This window comes from Anomaloglossus baeobatrachus, chromosome 8, assembly GCF_048569485.1.
Source record: "Anomaloglossus baeobatrachus isolate aAnoBae1 chromosome 8, aAnoBae1.hap1, whole genome shotgun sequence".
Lineage (NCBI taxonomy): Eukaryota > Metazoa > Chordata > Amphibia > Anura > Aromobatidae > Anomaloglossus > Anomaloglossus baeobatrachus.
Genome location: NC_134360.1, coordinates 259,888,707 through 259,909,454, shown reverse-complemented (window position 1 = coordinate 259,909,454; position 20,748 = coordinate 259,888,707). Strand labels below are relative to the sequence as shown.

General features: G+C 41.3%; 1 long non-coding RNA gene across 1 annotated transcript; it reads right to left on the bottom strand.

Moving 5' to 3' along the window:
- Positions 1-14,474: 14,474 nt before the first annotated feature.
- LOC142249552 (uncharacterized) lies at positions 14,475-20,033 on the bottom strand. Its single transcript, XR_012725077.1, has 3 exons — positions 19,669-20,033; positions 14,617-14,668; positions 14,475-14,519 (listed from the first exon to the last, which is right to left on the bottom strand). It is a non-coding gene; the product is annotated as an uncharacterized LOC142249552 (long non-coding RNA).
- Between the last annotated feature and the right edge of the window lie 715 nt (positions 20,034-20,748).

Below are 20,748 nucleotides of genomic sequence, written 5' to 3'. Positions count from 1 at the left end.
TCTGTTTGTAGCAGAGTTGTGTGTGTTTGTATGTAGCAGAGTTGTGTGTGTTTGTCTGATTGTAGCATAGTTGTGTGTGTGTGTTTGTCTGTATGTAGCAGAGTTGTGTGTGTTTGTCTGTTTGTAGCAGAGTTGTGTGTGTTTGTCTGATTGTAGCAGAGTTGTGTGTGTCTGTTTGTAGCAGAGTTGTGCGTGTTTGTCTGTATGTAGCAGAGTTGTGTGTGTTTGTCTGTATGTAGCAGAGTTGTATGTGTTTGTCTGTATGTAGCAGAGTTGTGTGTGTTTGTCTGATTGTAGCAGAGTTGTGTGTGTCTGTTTGTAGCAGAGTTGTGTGTGTTTGTCTGTATGTAGCAGAGTTGTGTGTGTTTGTCTGTATGTAGCAGAGTTGTATGTGTTTGTCTGTATGTAGCAGAGTTGTGTGTGTTTGTCTGATTGTAACAGAGTTGTGTGTGTCTGTTTGTAGCAGAGTTGTGTGTGTTTGTCTGTATGTAGCAGAGTTGTGTGTGTTTGTCTGTATGTAGCAGAGTTGTATGTGTTTGTCTGTATGTAGCAGAGTTGTGTGTGTTTGTATGTAGCAGAGTTGTGTGTGTTTGTCTGATTGTAGCAGAGTTGTGTGTGTTTGTCTGTATGTAGCAGAGTTGTGTGTGTTTGTCTGTTTGTAGCAGAGTTGTGTGTGTTTGTCTGATTGTAGCAGAGTTGTGTGTGTCTGTTTGTAGCAGAGTTGTGTGTGTTTGTCTGTATGTAGCAGAGTTGTGTGTGTTTGTATGTAGCAGAGTTGTGTGTGTTTGTCTGTATGCAGCAGAGTTGTGTGTGTTTGTATGTAGCAGAGTTGTGTGTGTGTGTTTGTCTGTATGTAGCAGAGTTGTGTGTGTGTGTTTGTCTGTATGTAGTAGAGTTGTGTGTGTCTGTTTGTAGCAGAGTTGTGTGTGTTTGTCTGTATGTAGCAGAGTTGTGTGTGTTTGTCTGTATGTAGCAGAGTTGTGTGTGTTTGTCTGTCTGTAGCAGAGTTGTGTGTGTTTGTCTGTCTGTAGCAGAGTTGTGTGTGTTTGTCTGTATGTAGCAGAGTTGTATGTGTTTGTCTGTATGTAGCAGAGTTGTGTGTGTTTGTCTGTATGTAGCAGAGTTGTATGTGTTTGTCTGTATGTAGCAGAGTTGTATGTGTTTGTCTGTATGTAGCAGAGTTGTGTGTGTTTGTCTGTATGTAGCAGAGTTGTATGTGTTTGTCTGTATGTAGCAGAGTTGTGTGTGTTTGTCTGTATGTAGCAGAGTTGTATGTGTTTGTCTGTATGTAGCAGAGTTGTGTGTGTTTGTATGTAGCAGAGTTGTGTGTGTTTGTCTGATTGTAGCAGAGTTGTGTGTGTGTGTGTTTGTCTGTATGTAGCAGAGTTGTGTGTGTTTGTCTGTTTGTAGCAGAGTTGTGTGTGTTTGTCTGATTGTAGCAGAGTTGTGTGTGTCTGTTTGTAGCAGAGTTGTGTGTGTTTGTCTGTATGTAGCAGAGTTGTGTGTGTTTGTCTGTATGTAGCAGAGTTGTGTGTGTTTGTCTGTATGTAGCAGAGTTGTGTGTGTTTGTTTGTATGTAGCAGAGTTGTGTGTGTGTGTTTGTCTGTATGTAGCAGAGTTGTGTGTGTGTGTTTGTCTGTATGTAGTAGAGTTGTGTGTGTCTGTTTGTAGCAGAGTTGTGTGTGTTTGTCTGTATGTAGCAGAGTTGTGTGTGTTTGTCTGTATGTAGCAGAGTTGTGTGTGTTTGTCTGTCTGTAGCAGAGTTGTGTGTGTTTGTCTGTCTGTAGCAGAGTTGTGTGTGTTTGTCTGTCTGTAGCAGAGTTGTGTGTGTTTGTCTGTATGTAGCAGAGTTGTATGTGTTTGTCTGTATGTAGCAGAGTTGTGTGTGTTTGTCTGTATGTAGCAGAGTTGTATGTGTTTGTCTGTATGTAGCAGAGTTGTATGTGTTTGTCTGTATGTAGCAGAGTTGTGTGTGTTTGTCTGTATGTAGCAGAGTTGTATGTGTTTGTCTGTATGTAGCAGAGTTGTGTGTGTTTGTCTGTATGTAGCAGAGTTGTATGTGTTTGTCTGTATGTAGCAGAGTTGTGTGTGTTTGTATGTAGCAGAGTTGTGTGTGTTTGTCTGATTGTAGCATAGTTGTGTGTGTGTGTTTGTCTGTATGTAGCAGAGTTGTGTGTGTTTGTCTGTTTGTAGCAGAGTTGTGTGTGTTTGTCTGATTGTAGCAGAGTTGTGTGTGTCTGTTTGTAGCAGAGTTGTGCGTGTTTGTCTGTATGTAGCAGAGTTGTGTGTGTTTGTCTGTATGTAGCAGAGTTGTATGTGTTTGTCTGTATGTAGCAGAGTTGTGTGTGTTTGTCTGATTGTAGCAGAGTTGTGTGTGTCTGTTTGTAGCAGAGTTGTGTGTGTTTGTCTGTATGTAGCAGAGTTGTGTGTTTGTCTGTATGTAGCAGAGTTGTATGTGTTTGTCTGTATGTAGCAGAGTTGTGTGTGTTTGTCTGATTGTAACAGAGTTGTGTGTGTCTGTTTGTAGCAGAGTTGTGTGTGTTTGTCTGTATGTAGCAGAGTTGTGTGTGTTTGTCTGTATGTAGAAGAGTTGTATGTGTTTGTCTGTATGTAGCAGAGTTGTGTGTGTTTGTATGTAGCAGAGTTGTGTGTGTTTGTCTGATTGTAGCAGAGTTGTGTGTGTGTGTTTGTCTGTATGTAGCAGAGTTGTGTGTGTTTGTCTGTTTGTAGCAGAGTTGTGTGTGTTTGTCTGATTGTAGCAGAGTTGTGTGTGTCTGTTTGTAGCAGAGTTGTGTGTGTTTGTCTGTATGTAGCAGAGTTGTGTGTGTTTGTCTGTATGTAGCAGAGTTGTGTGTGTTTGTCTGTATGTAGCAGAGTTGTGTGTGTTTGTTTGTATGTAGCAGAGTTGTGTGTGTGTGTTTGTCTGTATGTAGCAGAGTTGTGTGTGTGTGTTTGTCTGTATGTAGTAGAGTTGTGTGTGTCTGTTTGTAGCAGAGTTGTGTGTGTTTGTCTGTATGTAGCAGAGTTGTGTGTGTTTGTCTGTATGTAGCAGAGTTGTGTGTGTTTGTCTGTCTGTAGCAGAGTTGTGTGTGTTTGTCTGTCTGTAGCAGAGTTGTGTGTGTTTGTCTGTCTGTAGCAGAGTTGTGTGTGTTTGTCTGTATGTAGCAGAGTTGTATGTGTTTGTCTGTATGTAGCAGAGTTGTGTGTGTTTGTCTGTATGTAGCAGAGTTGTATGTGTTTGTCTGTATGTAGCAGAGTTGTATGTGTTTGTCTGTATGTAGCAGAGTTGTGTGTGTTTGTCTGTATGTAGCAGAGTTGTATGTGTTTGTCTGTATGTAGCAGAGTTGTGTGTGTTTGTCTGTATGTAGCAGAGTTGTATGTGTTTGTCTGTATGTAGCAGAGTTGTGTGTGTTTGTCTGTATGTAGCAGAGTTGTGTGTGTTTGTCTGTATGTAGCAGAGTTGTATGTGTTTGTCTGTATGTAGCAGAGTTGTGTGTGTTTGTCTGATTGTAGCAGAGTTGTGTGTGTCTGTTTGTAGCAGAGTTGTGTGTGTTTGTCTGTATGTAGCAGAGTTGTGTGTGTTTGTCTGTATGTAGCAGAGTTGTATGTGTTTGTCTGTATGTAGCAGAGTTGTGTGTGTTTGTCTGATTGTAGCAGAGTTGTGTGTGTCTGTTTGTAGCAGAGTTGTGTGTGTTTGTCTGTATGTAGCAGAGTTGTGTGTGTTTGTCTGTATGTAGCAGAGTTGTATGTGTTTGTCTGTATGTAGCAGAGTTGTGTGTGTTTGTATGTAGCAGAGTTGTGTGTGTTTGTCTGATTGTAGCAGAGTTGTGTGTGTGTGTGTTTGTCTGTATGTAGCAGAGTTGTGTGTGTTTGTCTGTTTGTAGCAGAGTTGTGTGTGTTTGTCTGATTGTAGCAGAGTTGTGTGTGTCTGTTTGTAGCAGAGTTGTGTGTGTTTGTCTGTATGTAGCAGAGTTGTGTGTGTTTGTCTGTATGTAGCAGAGTTGTGTGTGTTTGTCTGTATGTAGCAGAGTTGTGTGTGTTTGTCTGTATGTAGCAGAGTTGTGTGTGTGTGTTTGTCTGTATGTAGCAGAGTTGTGTGTGTGTGTTTGTTTGTATGTAGTAGAGTTATGTGTGTCTGTTTGTAGCAGAGTTGTGTGTGTTTGTCTGTATGTAGCAGAGTTGTGTGTGTTTGTCTGTATGTAGCAGAGTTGTGTGTGTTTGTCTGTCTGTAGCAGAGTTGTGTGTGTTTGTCTGTCTGTAGCAGAGTTGTGTGTGTTTGTCTGTCTGTAGCAGAGTTGTGTGTGTTTGTCTGTATGTAGCAGAGTTGTGTGTGTTTGTCTGTATGTAGCAGAGTTGTATGTGTTTGTCTGTATGTAGCAGAGTTGTGTGTGTTTGTCTGATTGTAGCAGAGTTGTGTGTGTCTGTTTGTAGCAGAGCTGTGTGTGTTTGTCTGTATGTAGCAGAGTTGTGTGTGTTTGTCTGTATGTGGCAGAGTTGTATGTGTTTGTCTGTATGTAGCAGAGTTGTGTGTGTTTGTCTGATTGTAGCAGAGTTGTGTGTGTCTGTTTGTAGCAGAGTTGTGTGTGTTTGTCTGTATGTAGCAGAGTTGTGTGTGTTTGTCTGTATGTAGCAGAGTTGTATGTGTTTGTCTGTATGTAGCAGAGTTGTGTGTTTGTATGTAGCAGAGTTGTGTGTGTTTGTCTGATTGTAGCAGAGTTGTGTGTGTGTGTTTGTCTGTATGTAGCAGAGTTGTGTGTGTTTGTCTGTTTGTAGCAGAGTTGTGTGTGTTTGTCTGATTGTAGCAGAGTTGTGTATGTCTGTTTGTAGCAGAGTTGTGTGTGTTTGTCTGATTGTAACAGAGTTGTGTGTGTCTGTTTGTAGCAGAGTTGTGTGTGTTTGTCTGTATGTAGCAGAGTTGTGTTTGTTTGTCTGTATGTAGAAGAGTTGTATGTGTTTGTCTGTATGTAGCAGAGTTGTGTGTGTTTGTATGTAGCAGAGTTGTGTGTGTTTGTCTGTTTGTAGCAGAGTTGTGTGTGTGTGTTTGTCTGTATGTAGCAGAGTTGTGTGTGTTTGTCTGTTTGTAGCAGAGTTGTGTGTGTTTGTCTGATTGTAGCAGAGTTGTGTGTGTCTGTTTGTAGCAGAGTTGTGTGTGTTTGTCTGTATGTAGCAGAGTTGTGTGTGTTTGTCTGTATGTAGCAGAGTTGTGTGTGTTTGTCTGTATGTAGCAGAGTTGTGTGTGTTTGTTTGTATGTAGCAGAGTTGTGTGTGTGTTTGTCTGTATGTAGCAGAGTTGTGTGTGTGTGTTTGTCTGTATGTAGTAGAGTTGTGTGTGTCTGTTTGTAGCAGAGTTGTGTGTGTTTGTCTGTATGTAGCAGAGTTGTGTGTGTTTGTCTGTATGTAGCAGAGTTGTGTGTGTTTGTCTGTCTGTAGCAGAGTTGTGTGTGTTTGTCTGTCTGTAGCAGAGTTGTGTGTGTTTGTCTGTCTGTAGCAGAGTTGTGTGTGTTTGTCTGTATGTAGCAGAGTTGTATGTGTTTGTCTGTATGTAGCAGAGTTGTGTGTGTTTGTCTGTATGTAGCAGAGTTGTATGTGTTTGTCTGTATGTAGCAGAGTTGTATGTGTTTGTCTGTATGTAGCAGAGTTGTGTGTGTTTGTCTGTATGTAGCAGAGTTGTATGTGTTTGTCTGTATGTAGCAGAGTTGTGTGTGTTTGTCTGTATGTAGCAGAGTTGTATGTGTTTGTCTGTATGTAGCAGAGTTGTGTGTGTTTGTATGTAGCAGAGTTGTGTGTGTTTGTCTGATTGTAGCATAGTTGTGTGTGTGTGTTTGTCTGTATGTAGCAGAGTTGTGTGTGTTTGTCTGTTTGTAGCAGAGTTGTGTGTGTTTGTCTGATTGTAGCAGAGTTGTGTGTGTCTGTTTGTAGCAGAGTTGTGCGTGTTTGTCTGTATGTAGCAGAGTTGTGTGTGTTTGTCTGTATGTAGCAGAGTTGTATGTGTTTGTCTGTATGTAGCAGAGTTGTGTGTGTTTGTCTGATTGTAGCAGAGTTGTGTGTGTCTGTTTGTAGCAGAGTTGTGTGTGTTTGTCTGTATGTAGCAGAGTTGTGTGTGTTTGTCTGTATGTAGCAGAGTTGTATGTGTTTGTCTGTATGTAGCAGAGTTGTGTGTGTTTGTCTGATTGTAACAGAGTTGTGTGTGTCTGTTTGTAGCAGAGTTGTGTGTGTTTGTCTGTATGTAGCAGAGTTGTATGTGTTTGTCTGTATGTAGCAGAGTTGTGTGTGTTTGTCTGATTGTAACAGAGTTGTGTGTGTCTGTTTGTAGCAGAGTTGTGTGTGTTTGTCTGTATGTAGCAGAGTTGTGTGTGTTTGTCTGTATGTAGCAGAGTTGTATGTGTTTGTCTGTATGTAGCAGAGTTGTGTGTGTTTGTATGTAGCAGAGTTGTGTGTGTTTGTCTGATTGTAGCAGAGTTGTGTGTGTGTGTTTGTCTGTATGTAGCAGAGTTGTGTGTGTTTGTCTGTTTGTAGCAGAGTTGTGTGTGTTTGTCTGATTGTAGCAGAGTTGTGTGTGTCTGTTTGTAGCAGAGTTGTGTGTGTTTGTCTGTATGTAGCAGAGTTGTGTGTGTTTGTCTGTATGTAGCAGAGTTGTGTGTGTTTGTCTGTATGTAGCAGAGTTGTGTGTGTTTGTTTGTATGTAGCAGAGTTGTGTGTGTGTGTGTTTGTCTGTATGTAGCAGAGTTGTGTGTGTGTGTTTGTCTGTATGTAGTAGAGTTGTGTGTGTCTGTTTGTAGCAGAGTTGTGTGTGTTTGTCTGTATGTAGCAGAGTTGTGTGTGTTTGTCTGTATGTAGCAGAGTTGTGTGTGTTTGTCTGTCTGTAGCAGAGTTGTGTGTGTTTGTCTGTCTGTAGCAGAGTTGTGTGTGTTTGTCTGTCTGTAGCAGAGTTGTGTGTGTTTGTCTGTATGTAGCAGAGTTGTATGTGTTTGTCTGTATGTAGCAGAGTTGTGTGTGTTTGTCTGTATGTAGCAGAGTTGTGTGTGTTTGTCTGTATGTAGCAGAGTTGTATGTGTTTGTCTGTATGTAGCAGAGTTGTGTGTGTTTGTCTGATTGTAGCAGAGTTGTGTGTGTCTGTTTGTAGCAGAGTTGTGTGTGTTTGTCTGTATGTAGCAGAGTTGTGTGTGTTTGTCTGTATGTAGCAGAGTTGTATGTGTTTGTCTGTATGTAGCAGAGTTGTGTGTGCTTGTCTGATTGTAGCAGAGTTGTGTGTGTCTGTTTGTAGCAGAGTTGTGTGTGTTTGTCTGTATGTAGCAGAGTTGTGTGTGTTTGTCTGTATGTAGCAGAGTTGTATGTGTTTGTCTGTATGTAGCAGAGTTGTGTGTGTTTGTATGTAGCAGAGTTGTGTGTGTTTGTCTGATTGTAGCAGAGTTGTGTGTGTGTGTTTGTCTGTATGTAGCAGAGTTGTGTGTGTTTGTCTGTTTGTAGCAGAGTTGTGTGTGTTTGTCTGATTGTAGCAGAGTTGTGTGTGTCTGTTTGTAGCAGAGTTGTGTGTGTTTGTCTGTATGTAGCAGAGTTGTGTGTGTTTGTCTGTATGTAGCAGAGTTGTGTGTGTTTGTCTGTATGTAGCAGAGTTGTGTGTGTTTGTCTGTATGTAGCAGAGTTGTGTGTGTGTGTGTTTGTATGTAGCAGAGTTGTGTGTGTGTGTTTGTCTGTATGTAGTAGAGTTGTGTGTGTCTGTTTGTAGCAGAGTTGTGTGTGTTTGTCTGTATGTAGCAGAGTTGTGTGTGTTTGTCTGTATGTAGCAGAGTTGTGTGTGTTTGTCTGTCTGTAGCAGAGTTGTGTGTGTTTGTCTGTCTGTAGCAGAGTTGTGTGTGTTTGTCTGTCTGTAGCAGAGTTGTGTGTGTTTGTCTGTATGTAGCAGAGTTGTGTGTGTTTGTCTGTATGTAGCAGAGTTGTATGTGTTTGTCTGTATGTAGCAGAGTTGTGTGTGTTTGTCTGATTGTAGCAGAGTTGTGTGTGTCTGTTTGTAGCAGAGCTGTGTGTGTTTGTCTGTATGTAGCAGAGTTGTGTGTGTTTGTCTGTATGTGGCAGAGTTGTATGTGTTTGTCTGTATGTAGCAGAGTTGTGTGTGTTTGTCTGATTGTAGCAGAGTTGTGTGTGTCTGTTTGTAGCAGAGTTGTGTGTGTTTGTCTGTATGTAGCAGAGTTGTGTGTGTTTGTCTGTATGTAGCAGAGTTGTATGTGTTTGTCTGTATGTAGCAGAGTTGTGTGTTTGTATGTAGCAGAGTTGTGTGTGTTTGTCTGATTGTAGCAGAGTTGTGTGTGTGTGTTTGTCTGTATGTAGCAGAGTTGTGTGTGTTTGTCTGTTTGTAGCAGAGTTGTGTGTGTTTGTCTGATTGTAGCAGAGTTGTGTATGTCTGTTTGTAGCAGAGTTGTGTGTGTTTGTCTGTATGTAGCAGAGTTGTGTGTGTTTGTCTGTATGTAGCAGAGTTGTGTGTGTTTGTCTGTATGTAGCAGAGTTGTGTGTGTTTGTCTGTATGTAGCAGAGTTGTGTGTGTGTGTTTGTCTGTATGTAGCAGAGTTGTGTGTGTGTGTTTGTCTGTATGTAGTAGAGTTGTGTGTGTCTGTTTGTAGCAGAGTTGTGTGTGTTTGTCTGTATGTAGCAGAGTTGTGTGTGTTTGTCTGTATGTAGCAGAGTTGTGTGTGTTTGTCTGTCTGTAGCAGAGTTGTGTGTGTTTGTCTGTCTGTAGCAGAGTTGTGTGTGTTTGTCTGTATGTAGCAGAGTTGTGTGTTTGTCTGTCTGTAGCAGAGTTGTGTGTGTTTGTCTGTATGTAGCAGAGTTGTGTGTGTTTGTATGTAGCAGAGTTGTGTGTGTTTGTCTGTATGTAGCAGAGTTGTGTGTGTGGGTTTGTCTGTATGTAGCAGAGTTGTGTGTGTTTGTCTGTCTGTAGCAGAGTTGTGTGTGTTTGTCTGTATGTAGCAGAGTTGTGTGTGTTTGTATGTAGCAGAGTTGTGTGTGTTTGTCTGTATGTAGCAGAGTTGTGTGTGTGTGTGTGTCTGTATGTAGCAGAGTTGTGTGTGTTTGTCTGTATGTAGCAGAGTTGTGTGTGTTTGTCTGTTTGTAGCAGAGTTGTGTGTGTTTGTCTGTTTGTAGCAGAGTTGTGTGTGTCTGTTTGTAGCAGAGTGTAGTACCATTGTTTCAGTCCAGATGTGGCTTTATACAGCAGGGAGGAGCATTCCTTGCTGTACTAAGTGAACATTGGAGCGATTGATCTGTCAATGGCCCTTTAAACATATTGTACGGCTCTCGCAGAATTATATTTCAAAATATGTGGCGTTTACGGCTCTCTTAGCCAAAAAGGTTCCTGACCCCTGTTCTAAAACTTCAATTTTTTTTCCCCGTGAGTGCACTCATTAGCAGATGCTAATGGCCTGTAGTCTTCCCATTTCCTTCTAAGGGTACACTCAGAAAAGAGTATGACTGGGACGAGTGCAATGCGAGAAAATCTAGCGCACACATTAGAAACTGCGCTATTTGACTGTCGCTGTAAGAGATTGCAAGGTTAAAAACTCAACTGGTAGTACATCACTGGCCGTGACCGTCAGACACAGATCTTGGCTGCGTAGTATATCTGGCATCTACCATGTGTGGAGGAACCTCAGCTCCAGAGTCACCGCCACACTTATGGAACCCTTGCCCATGATGTTTATTCATGTTCTAATACGAGAGAGGGTTAAGGGATGGGGAGTGAAGAATTCGAGAAATGGCGCTAAATAGAACAGTTATATCTAAAAATGCAACAAAGTACAAATATCAAGCTACAGTTGATATATATGGAGCAATTACAGGTGACACAGCCAGAAGCAAAATTGACTTACAAAAGATCCTCTCAAGATGAATTTGTTTGTGGACCTATAATGTTAAGTTCTGTTGCATGTATATAATTTGAACTATTTCATTACAGGCGCCTATATAACATGATCCTGGTCTGACTTCTAGTCTACAGCTTGCTATCTTTTTGTTGCCAGGAGCCCAGTTTCCATTTTTCGAGGACTCCCTGCAAAATGCAGTATTACATCAGCACCGTACCGAGCTTTGCCCTTACGTTGTTTCATACATAAGAAAAGTGCTGTTGAAGATCAATCTATATCAATGTATAAGTATCAATTCTTGTACCAATACTTACTTCATTACATTTGCAGATAGATATATTGCTGTAGATGAGCATAAGACTTCAACTAAAAGTGGAGAATAAATACAAATTATATTTGCAAGTAATATAATTGTCAATTATTAATCACTTAATATTCTCTTTCCCTGTACATGATCATTGGATGAAATGTATGATATTGAATATCTAAGTCCACTACTAATCCTAGGATTCAGATGCTTCTCGGGATCAATGGTGGTGTTAGCTCAAGATCACAATTTTATCTATCTAATCTAATGGAAAAGTGTAAATATATATACAATACGCAACAATTATGGAACAATAGTCTAATCATACATTGCATGACATTACTTTCTGGCATGTAGTTGGAAGGTGATTCGGTAATATCGGACGGCTGGCTTTCATCAAGTGGAGAAACAGAGAGGGAGATGAATCTGAACGAGGTAGGCCGTGCGCCATGATAGAAAGATTGTATGCCATTGCGCTCGGATGCTTCATATCTATGTAGCCCCGAATTCTTCTCCACAATTATATCACCCCCATCATCAGATATTGTTCCGGCATGGATGGCAGCTTTGCACATGGCAGAGTTCTGATAAAGAAAGAAAAAAAATGACATATTGCAAAAAGGAGTGATAATGAATAATAGTAAAACCTGTCATCAGCCACATTAATGAGTCTGTTTGGTCACCATACGTTACTATGTTAATATGATGTAACTATTATCCTCTCGCCCCCCCCCCACCTGTTTTCACCTTCATGACCGGGCCAATACCGTATTTTCAATTCTGAGCAGCGTCACTTTATGATATAATAATCTGGAAGTCTTCAATGGATCCCAGAGATTCTGAGGCTTTCTTTTGGTGACATATTGCTCTTCTTGTTAGTGGTAAACTTAAGCAATATTTTTTGCATTTATTTGTAAAAATATTGTAAATTTGGGCAATGTTTTGGAAATTTCTCACTTTTATATTTTAAAGCAGTGATTCCCAAACTCCAGTCCTCACGGCCCCCAACAGGTCATGGTTTCAGGATTTCCTTAGCTTTGCACAGGTGATGCCATAATGATGCTTCCATCACCTGTGCAATGCTAAGGAAATCCTGAAAACATGACTTGTTGGGGGCCGTGAGGACTGGAGTTTGGGAATCACTGTTTTAAAGGGAACTTGTCAGGTCCTGTATGCACTCAGAACCAAAACCGGTTCTGGGTGCATATTACTACTAATCCCTGCCTAATTGTCCCAGCCTGTAGTAGCATAGGCAAAGGGATACTTAGAAAAAATATTTCTAAAGATCCTTTATGATATGCTAATGAGCGCAGGGACTAGTCACAAGGGCGATATCTCCCTTGGCTAGTTTGTCCCCTTAGCATATAAGCACGCCCCTGTGGGCGTGCTAACATGCTAATGAATGTGCGCTTCAGAGGCATGGTTGCCCTCATCTCTCTGCTGCCACTGCGCCTGACCCTTGATTTAGGCTCAGTACGCATGATCCCCAGACTTCCGGTCATGCGCACTATGAAGCTGGGTGTACGCGTCCCGGCTTCAAACTGGTGTAATGCGGACGATTAGAAATGGCGGGATTTCTTATCATGCACTGCCCTATGCCCGGTGTTCTGAGGGGGTGCAGTGGACACAGGTACGTGCATCACTGCTGATGATGACGCTGGGCAGCGGGAATTGAATAGTATGTTAGCATGCCCCTGTGGGCGTGATAACATTCTAAGAGGGTGGAATGAGCGCAGGAACTAATGCCCTTGTGACTAGTCCCTGCGCTCATTAGCATATCATAAAGGATCTTTAGAAACACTTTTTCTAAAGATCTCTTTATCTATGCTAGTGTATACAGGGACAGCTAGGCGGGGATTACAGATACACACCCAGAACTGCTCGTGGTTCTAGGTATATATTACACCTGACAGGTTCCCTTTAATTTTTACACCCTTGAATGAGAATTATGCCAAACAAAACAGTTAATAAATAACATTTACCACAAGTCTATTTTAGATTAGCATTTTTATTTTGAAACATGATTTTTTGGGGGTTAGGGAGTTAGAAGGGTTAAAATTTTATCAGCAATTTCACATTTTCAAACAAAATTTACAAAACCCACTTTTTTATTGACCACATCACATTTTAATTAACTTTGATGGGCAAATATGACAGAAAGTACCCAAAAGTGGCACCATTCTAAAAACGGTGCTCCTCAACGTGCTCAAAAAACACTTCCAACAAGTTTAGTAACCCTTCACGTGCTTCACAGGAATTAATGCAATGTTTAAGGAAAAAATGAAAATTTTACTTTTTCTCACAAAATTTTTACTTAAAGGCCGCTTTACACACTGTGATATCGATACCGATATCGCCAGCGTGTGTACCCGCCCCCATCGGTTGTGCGACATGGGCAAATCTCTGCCCGTGTCGCATAACATCGCCCAGACCCGTCACACTACTTACCTTCACTGCGACGTCGCTGTGACCGGCGATCCACCTCCTTTCTAAGGGGGCGGTTCGTTCAGCGTCACAGCAGTGTCACTGAACCGCCGCCCAATAGAAGCGGAGGGGTGGAGATGAGCGGGACGAACATCCCGCCCACCTCCCTTCCGCATTGTGGCCGGGAGGCAGGTAAGGTGAGGTTCCTCATTCCTGCGGTGTCACATGGAGCGATGTGTGCTGCCGCAGGAACGAGGAACAACTTCGTTACTGCTGCAGTAACGATATTTGAGAATGGACCCCCATGTCGCCGATGAGCGATTTTGCACGTTTTTGCGACGATGCAAAATCGCTCATAGGTGTCACACGCAACGGCATCGCAACAGCGGCCGGATGTGCGTCACAAAATCCGTGACCCCAACGAGATCACTGTAGCGATCTCGTAGCGTGTAAAGCCCGCTTTAGTCGCATTTTTTTAATTTTCACAAGGGTAATAAGAAAAAATGCACAATATAATTTCTTGTGCAATTTCTTCTGAGTACACCGATACCTCATATGTGGTGAAAACTACTGCCATGCTGAGTTTGGAGAGCCTCTGAGGTGCTTAAACAGTGGAGGCTTCCCACAAGTTACCCCATTTTGTAAACTAAACCCCTAAAGGAATTTATCTAGATGTTTTGTGAGCATCTTGAACCCAAGGTGCTTCACAGAATTTTATATTGAGCCGTGAAAATAAAAAAATCACATTTTTCCCACAAAAATTTAGTTTTAACCTCAAATTTTTTATTTTCACAAGGAAATAAGTAGGCTTCCTCCCTGCAAAAATGCCAAACTTGTGGATACTATATGTGGTTTAGGTGCAATGTTGGGATCAGAAGGGAGTGGGGTATTTGGATTTAGGAGCACAGATTTTGCTGAATTTCTTTTTTTGGTGGATTAGTGATAGTGCTTTTACTGAGCCTATGTGCTACCAGTACAATGGAAACCCCCTATATTTCATAAATTTTTGTTTAAAGATGATTGACTAGAATTGGGCTTGTGAACTTTTTTGTGCATTTTTGTGGATTGAGTTAAAAATTTTATTAGGCATATTTTCCATAAAATTTTGGATCACATTTATCCCATGCTCTTCGATAATCACTTACATTGGGGTTTGCATCTAAATCCCCGAATGACGGGATTCAGATGAAACTACTGAGGGTTCCATTTATTATAATGAGGCAGAAAGGTTACTCTAAACTCTGTCTGGCCTCTGTTTAACCCTGTCCTTTTCTTAAGTGCACAAAACTGTGGTCAACCACGCATTTATGCACCAAGGAAAAGGTGGGCATCACCAAAGAGACTGCATTTACCTCATTATAGGGAATCTTCCATCAGGGATTCTGTCTGAATCACGTATTTTAGAGATTTACATGGAAACCTCAGTGTAAGCGCCCAGTGTAGAGCACCAGATAAATAAGTAAGTTGAGCAATCTTTGGGAGGAAGAATGACTAAATTAACAGCAGTTCAAGAATTGCTTTTATTTATTATTTACATCATTCACCATGTGGCTTAGGTTATTAAGAGGCATTATTCTTTGATTACAGCAATACCAGATTTATATTGTCTTTTTTGTTTGGCTATATAGAGAGGGACACGGCCTATGACATATAAGCACGTCATAAGTCGTGAAAGGGTTAATAATAATAATAATAATAATAATAATAATAATCCTGAAAATAATTTGCATTTCTTTATAGCACTCAGAATTGTAACATAGAATTAGATAATACTGATGAACAAATGATCATTAAAATGCTTGATTTCTTAGATTAGTTTAACAGGAATTGAAGTACAAGTAAATTATGAAAAAGGAGTAGATCTTACATCTGTGTAGTCATCAGTGCCCCACACATCTCCCGGCTGAAGCAAGCATCCAGGAGGGCACACAACTCTAAAAGTAAGAGACTTTTTTTAGTTAACTGGATTTCAGGAAAGATTTCATAAATGATCTATTAATTTTTTTCATTTATATCTACAGTAGACATTACCTTGTCAATTTTGCTGTTAAATAGGCTGCAGTAAAAGAACACAAAGCTTTCTCTAAAAAAAAAAAGGAATACATGTGATGATAATAATTCTGAAATAGGCCTAAAGTAATGAATGGTAAGGCCTGACATTATATTTTGGCAGATTTTTAAGTTGAATTGTAGTCATAGGCAAATTCCAACATATTAAGAGGAAACCGTGACAATAAACAGATCCCAAAGTGTTTCCTCAACTGCAATGTTTCCCCCAGCAGGTGTTTGATTTCCCTACAATGCCACCATAGGGGAAATTAAAGCACACCAATCACCAGGATTTTTCTATATAGCCTAAAGCCAGTACTATATTCTTAGTGATTCCTGTCCCCCTGCCTGTCAGTCATCCCCTGTTATTTATGCTGATTCTATTATAGAATCGCTTTACTAAGTGACTAGAAGGACATATGCTGATGTCATACCCATGTGACCAGAAGGGGCAGAGCCTCAACCAACAGAAAAATAATGTTGGTTCCTGGTATAAGCTATGTTGGTTGAGGCCTGCCCCTTCTGGTCACATGGGTATGACATCAGCACAGGTCCTTCTAGTCACTTAGTAAAACAATTCTATAATAGAATTAGGATAAATAACAGGGGAAGGACGGACAGGCAGGGGAGGCGGAATCCCTATGAATACCCACCCCAGCTATCAGCTGATCGGCAGCTGCTGCCACCCAAAAAGCTGCCCATTTTACAAACTTTACTTGCTTGTGTTTCAAAAACTATACATCCGAGCTGACCACTACAGGTATGTATAAAATCAGCCTGATAGTGCCAGTATAGCACTGTATGTATAGAATCAGCCTGATAGTGCCAGTATAGCACTGTATGTATAGAATCAGCCTGATAGTGCCAGTATAGCACTGTATGTATAGAATCAGCCTGATAGTGCCAGTATAGCACTGTATGTATAGAATCAGCCTGATAGCGCCAGTATAGCACTGTATGTATAGAATCAGCCTGATAGTGTCAGTATAGCACTGTATGTATAGAATCAGCCTGATAGTGCCAGTATAGCACTGTATGTATAGACTCAGCCTGATAGCGCCAGTATAGCACTGTATGTATAGAATCAGCCTGATAGCGCCAGTATAGCACTGTATGTATAGAATCAGCCTGATAGCACCAGTATAGCACTGTATGTATAGAATCAGCCTGATAGCGCCAGTATAGCACTGTATGTATAGTATCAGCCTGATAGTGCCAGTATAGCACTGTATGTATAGAATCAGCCTGATAGTGTCAGTATAGCACTGTATGTATAGAATCAGCCTGATAGCGCCAGTATAGCACTGTATGTATAGAATCAGCCTGATAGCGCCAGTATAGCACTGTATGTATAGAATCAGCCTGATAGCGCCAGTATAGCACTGTATGTATAGAATCAGCCTGATAGTGCCAGTATAGCACTGTATGTATAGAATCAGCCTGATAGTGCCAGTATAGCACTGTATGTATAGAATCAGCTTGATAGCGCCAGTATAGCACTGTATGTATAGAATCATCCTGATAGCGCCAGTATAGCACTGTATGTATAGTATCAGCCTGATAGCACCAGTATAGCACTGTATGTATAGAATCAACCTGATAGCACCAGTATAGCACTGTATGTATAGTATCAGCCTGATAGCACCAGTATAGCACTGTATGTATAGAATCAGCCTGATAGTGCCAGTATAGCACTGTATGTATAGAATCAGCCTGATAGTGCCAGTATAGCACTGTATGTATAGAATCAGCCTGATAGTGCCAGTATAGCACTGTATGTATAGAATCAGGCTGATAGTGCCAGTATAGCACTGTATGTATAGAATCAGCCTGATAGTGCCAGTATAGCACTGTATGTATAGACTCAGCCTGATAGCGCCAGTATAGCAGTGTATGTATAGAATCAGCCTGATAGCGCCAGTATAGCACTGTATGTATAGAATCAGCCTGATAGCACCAGTATAGCACTGTATGTATAGAATCAGCCTGATAGCGCCAGTATAGCACTGTATGTATAGAATCAGCCTGATAGTGCCAGTATAGCACTGTATGTATAGAATCAGCCTGATAGCGCCAGTATAGCACTGTATGTATAGAATCAGCCTGATAGTGCCAGTATAGCACTGTATGTATAGAATCAGCCTGATAGTGCCAGTATAGCACTGTATGTATAGAATCAGCCTGATAGTGCCAGTATAGCACTGTATGTATGGAATCAGCCTGATAGCGCCAGTATAGCACTGTATGTATAGAATCAGCCTGATAGCACCAGTATAGCACTGTATGTATAGAATCAGCCTGATAGTGCCAGTATAGCACTGTATGTATAGAATCAGCCTGATAGTGCCAGTATAGCACTGTATGTATAGAATCAGCCTGATAGTGCCAGTATAGCACTGTATGTATAGAATCAGGCTGATAGTGCCAGTATAGCACTGTATGTATAGAATCAGCCTGATAGTGCCAGTATAGCACTGTATGTATAGACTCAGCCTGATAGCGCCAGTATAGCAGTGTATGTATAGAATCAGCCTGATAGCGCCAGTATAGCACTGTATGTATAGAATCAGCCTGATAGCACCAGTATAGCACTGTATGTATAGAATCAGCCTGATAGCGCCAGTATAGCACTGTATGTATAGAATCAGCCTGATAGTGCCAGTATAGCACTGTATGTATAGAATCAGCCTGATAGCGCCAGTATAGCACTGTATGTATAGAATCAGCCTGATAGTGCCAGTATAGCACTGTATGTATAGAATCAGCCTGATAGTGCCAGTATAGCACTGTATGTATAGAATCAGCCTGATAGTGCCAGTATAGCACTGTATGTATAGAATCAGCCTGATAGCGCCAGTATAGCACTGTATGTATAGAATCAGCCTGATAGTGCCAGTATAGCACTGTATGTATAGTATCAGCCTGATAGTGCCAGTATAGCACTGTATGTATAGAATCAGCCTGATAGTGCCAGTATAGCACTGTATGTATAGAATCAGCCTGATAGCGCCAGTATAGCACTGTATGTATAGAATCATCCTGATAGCGCCAGTATAGCACTGTATGTATAGTATCAGCCTGATAGCACCAGTATAGCACTGTATGTATAGAATCAACCTGATAGCACCAGTATAGCACTGTATGTATAGATTCAGCCTGATAGTGCCAGTATAGCACTGTATGTATAGTATCAGCCTGATAGTGCCAGTATAGCACTGTATGTATAGACTCAGCCTGATAGCGCCAGTATAGCACTGTATGTATAGAATCAGCCTGATAGCGCCAGTATAGCACTGTATGTATAGTATCAGCCTGATAGTGCCAGTATAGCACTGTATGTATAGAATCAGCCTGATAGTGCCAGTATAGCACTGTATGTATAGAATCAGCCTGATAGCACCAGTATAGCACTGTATGTATAGAATCATCCTGATAGCGCCAGTATAGCACTGTATGTATAGTATCAGCCTGATAGCACCAGTATAGCACTGTATGTATAGAATCAACCTGATAGCACCAGTATAGCACTGTATGTATAGTATCAGCCTGATAGCACCAGTATAGCACTGTATGTATAGAATCAGCCTGATAGTGCCAGTATAGCACTGTATGTATAGAATCAGCCTGATAGTGCCAGTATAGCACTGTATGTATAGAATCAGCCTGATAGTGCCAGTATAGCACTGTATGTATAGAATCAGCTTGATAGTGCCAGTATAGCACTGTATGTATAGAATCAGCCTGATAGTGCCAGTATAGCACTGTATGTATAGAATCAGCCTGATAGCGCCAGTATAGCACTGTATGTATAGTATCAGCCTGATAGCTCCAGTATAGCACTGTATGTATAGAATCAGCCTGATAGTGCCAGTATAGCACTGTATGTATAGAATCAGCCTGATAGCGCCAGTATAGCACTGTATGTATAGTATCAGCCTGATAGCACCAGTATAGCACTGTATGTATAGAATCAGCCTGATAGTGCCAGTATAGCACTGTATGTATAGAATCAGCCTGATAGCGCCAGTATAGCACTGTATATATAGAATCAGCCTGATAGCGCCAGTATAGCACTGTATGTATAGTATCAGCCTGATAGTGCCAGTATAGCACTGTATTTATAGAATCAGCCTGATAGCACCAGTATAGCACTGTATGTATAGAATCAGCCTGATAGCGCCAGTATAGCACTGTATGTATAGAATCAGCCTGATAGCGCCAGTATAGCACTGTATGTATAGAATCAGCCTGATAGTGCCAGTTAAGCACTGTATGTATAGACTCAGCCTTATAGTGCCAGTTAAGCACTGGCTTTAGGTTATATAGTAAAACCCTGGTGATTGGTGCACTTTAAACATTACACATTGTCTATTGAAGTGAATGAATTGCTTGCAATGGTGGAAAGGATAGATTCCTCGAAACAACAGATACTCCTTGTAACTATGCTCCATACTACTCAAAAAGTGAGAATCCTTAGGCCTAAGCCACACGGCGAGAAAAACAGTGCGAGTGGAGTGCGATAAAACATCGCATTCCCCTCGGACCAATTCTAGCCTGTGTGTCAGCGCACATGACCGATTATTTTCTCAGCCCTAATCGGACCGAGAAAACAATCGCAGCATGCTGCGATTGTAAGCTGAGACTCTTTCTCTCGCACCCATTCAAGTGAATGGGGCGAGAGAAAAATCGCACTGCACTCGCGGTACACTGGTGTACTGCCAGTGCAGTGCGAGAATGGCAATAGCCGGCTATGCAGGAGAGAGGGAGAGAAATCCCTCCCTCCCCTCCTGAGTGCCGGCCCGCCCCCCGCAGCTGAGGTCTGCTCGCACGAACGGACCTCAGTTGCAAGGACACACGCATGACACTCGGCTCTGCTGTACTGCCAGCACCAGCCGAGTGTCATGCAAGTGGATCGCAGTAGTCCCCGTGTGGCCCCAGCCTTAAGAGAAGCCTTCCCATCCCCTCTGTTAACTCCTGATATCCTAAAAAATAGTGCTGTTTATTTACTAAACAAGACTTATATTATATATTTACCTGGAGGATTAGACAATTCTGGTTGTGTTATATAAGGTTCCTGATTAATTGCTTGGTTTACTTTTGGTAATTCAATGGCAATTTCTGGTTGGTTTGCACCAGGTTGTTGGATCCCACCAGGTAAAGTAGTTGTACCAAGTGGCTGGTTAGCATCAGGTTGTTGGTTTTGACCATACTGGATACTTGCACTAGAGGATTGGTATAAATTAGGTTGTTGGTTTCCACCAAATTTTATATTTAAACCGAATAGTTGGTATTCACCAGGTTGCAAGTTTTCAGGATCTGGCTGATTTTGTGGAGATGTTTTGTATACATCAGGGGACTGAACATTTGTACTAGGTGGTTGGTTTGGATCAGGTTGAGGGTTTTGACCATACTGGATATTTGCACTAGAAGGTTGGAATATATTAGGTTGCTGGATTCCACCAAAATTTATATATTGATCAAATGGTTGGTTTTCACCAGGTTGTAAATTTCCATAAAGTGAGTCATATTCATTAGGTGTCTGTTTTTCTCCAGGTTGCACATTTACACCAACAGGGTATAAATCAAAAGGTTGGTTCCTACCAGGTTGTGAATTTCCAATAGGAGGCTGGTTTGAGCTAGGTTGCTGATATCCACCAAATTGTACGTTTGGACCAAATGGTTGATTTCTTCCAGGTTGCAAGTTTTCAGAATCAGGCTGATTTTGGGGGGATGTTTTATATGCATCAGGGGACTGAACATTTGCATCAGGTGGTTGGTTTAGAGCAGGTTGTTGGTTTCCACCAGGTTGTACATTTCCATAAGGTGAACCATATTCATTAGGTGACTGTTTTTCTCCTGGTTGCACATTTACACCAGTGGATTGGGATATATCAAAAGGTTGGTTCCTACCAGGTTGCTGATTTCCAGTAGGAGGTTGGTTTAAACTAGGTTGTTTGTTTCCACCAAATTGTACGTTTGGACCAAATGGTTGATTTCTTCCAGGTTGCAGGATTTCAGAATCTGGCTGATTTTGTGGAGATGTTTTATATGCATCGGGTGATTGGTTTATACCAAATTGAACACTTACATCAGGTGGTTGGTATGGATCAGGTT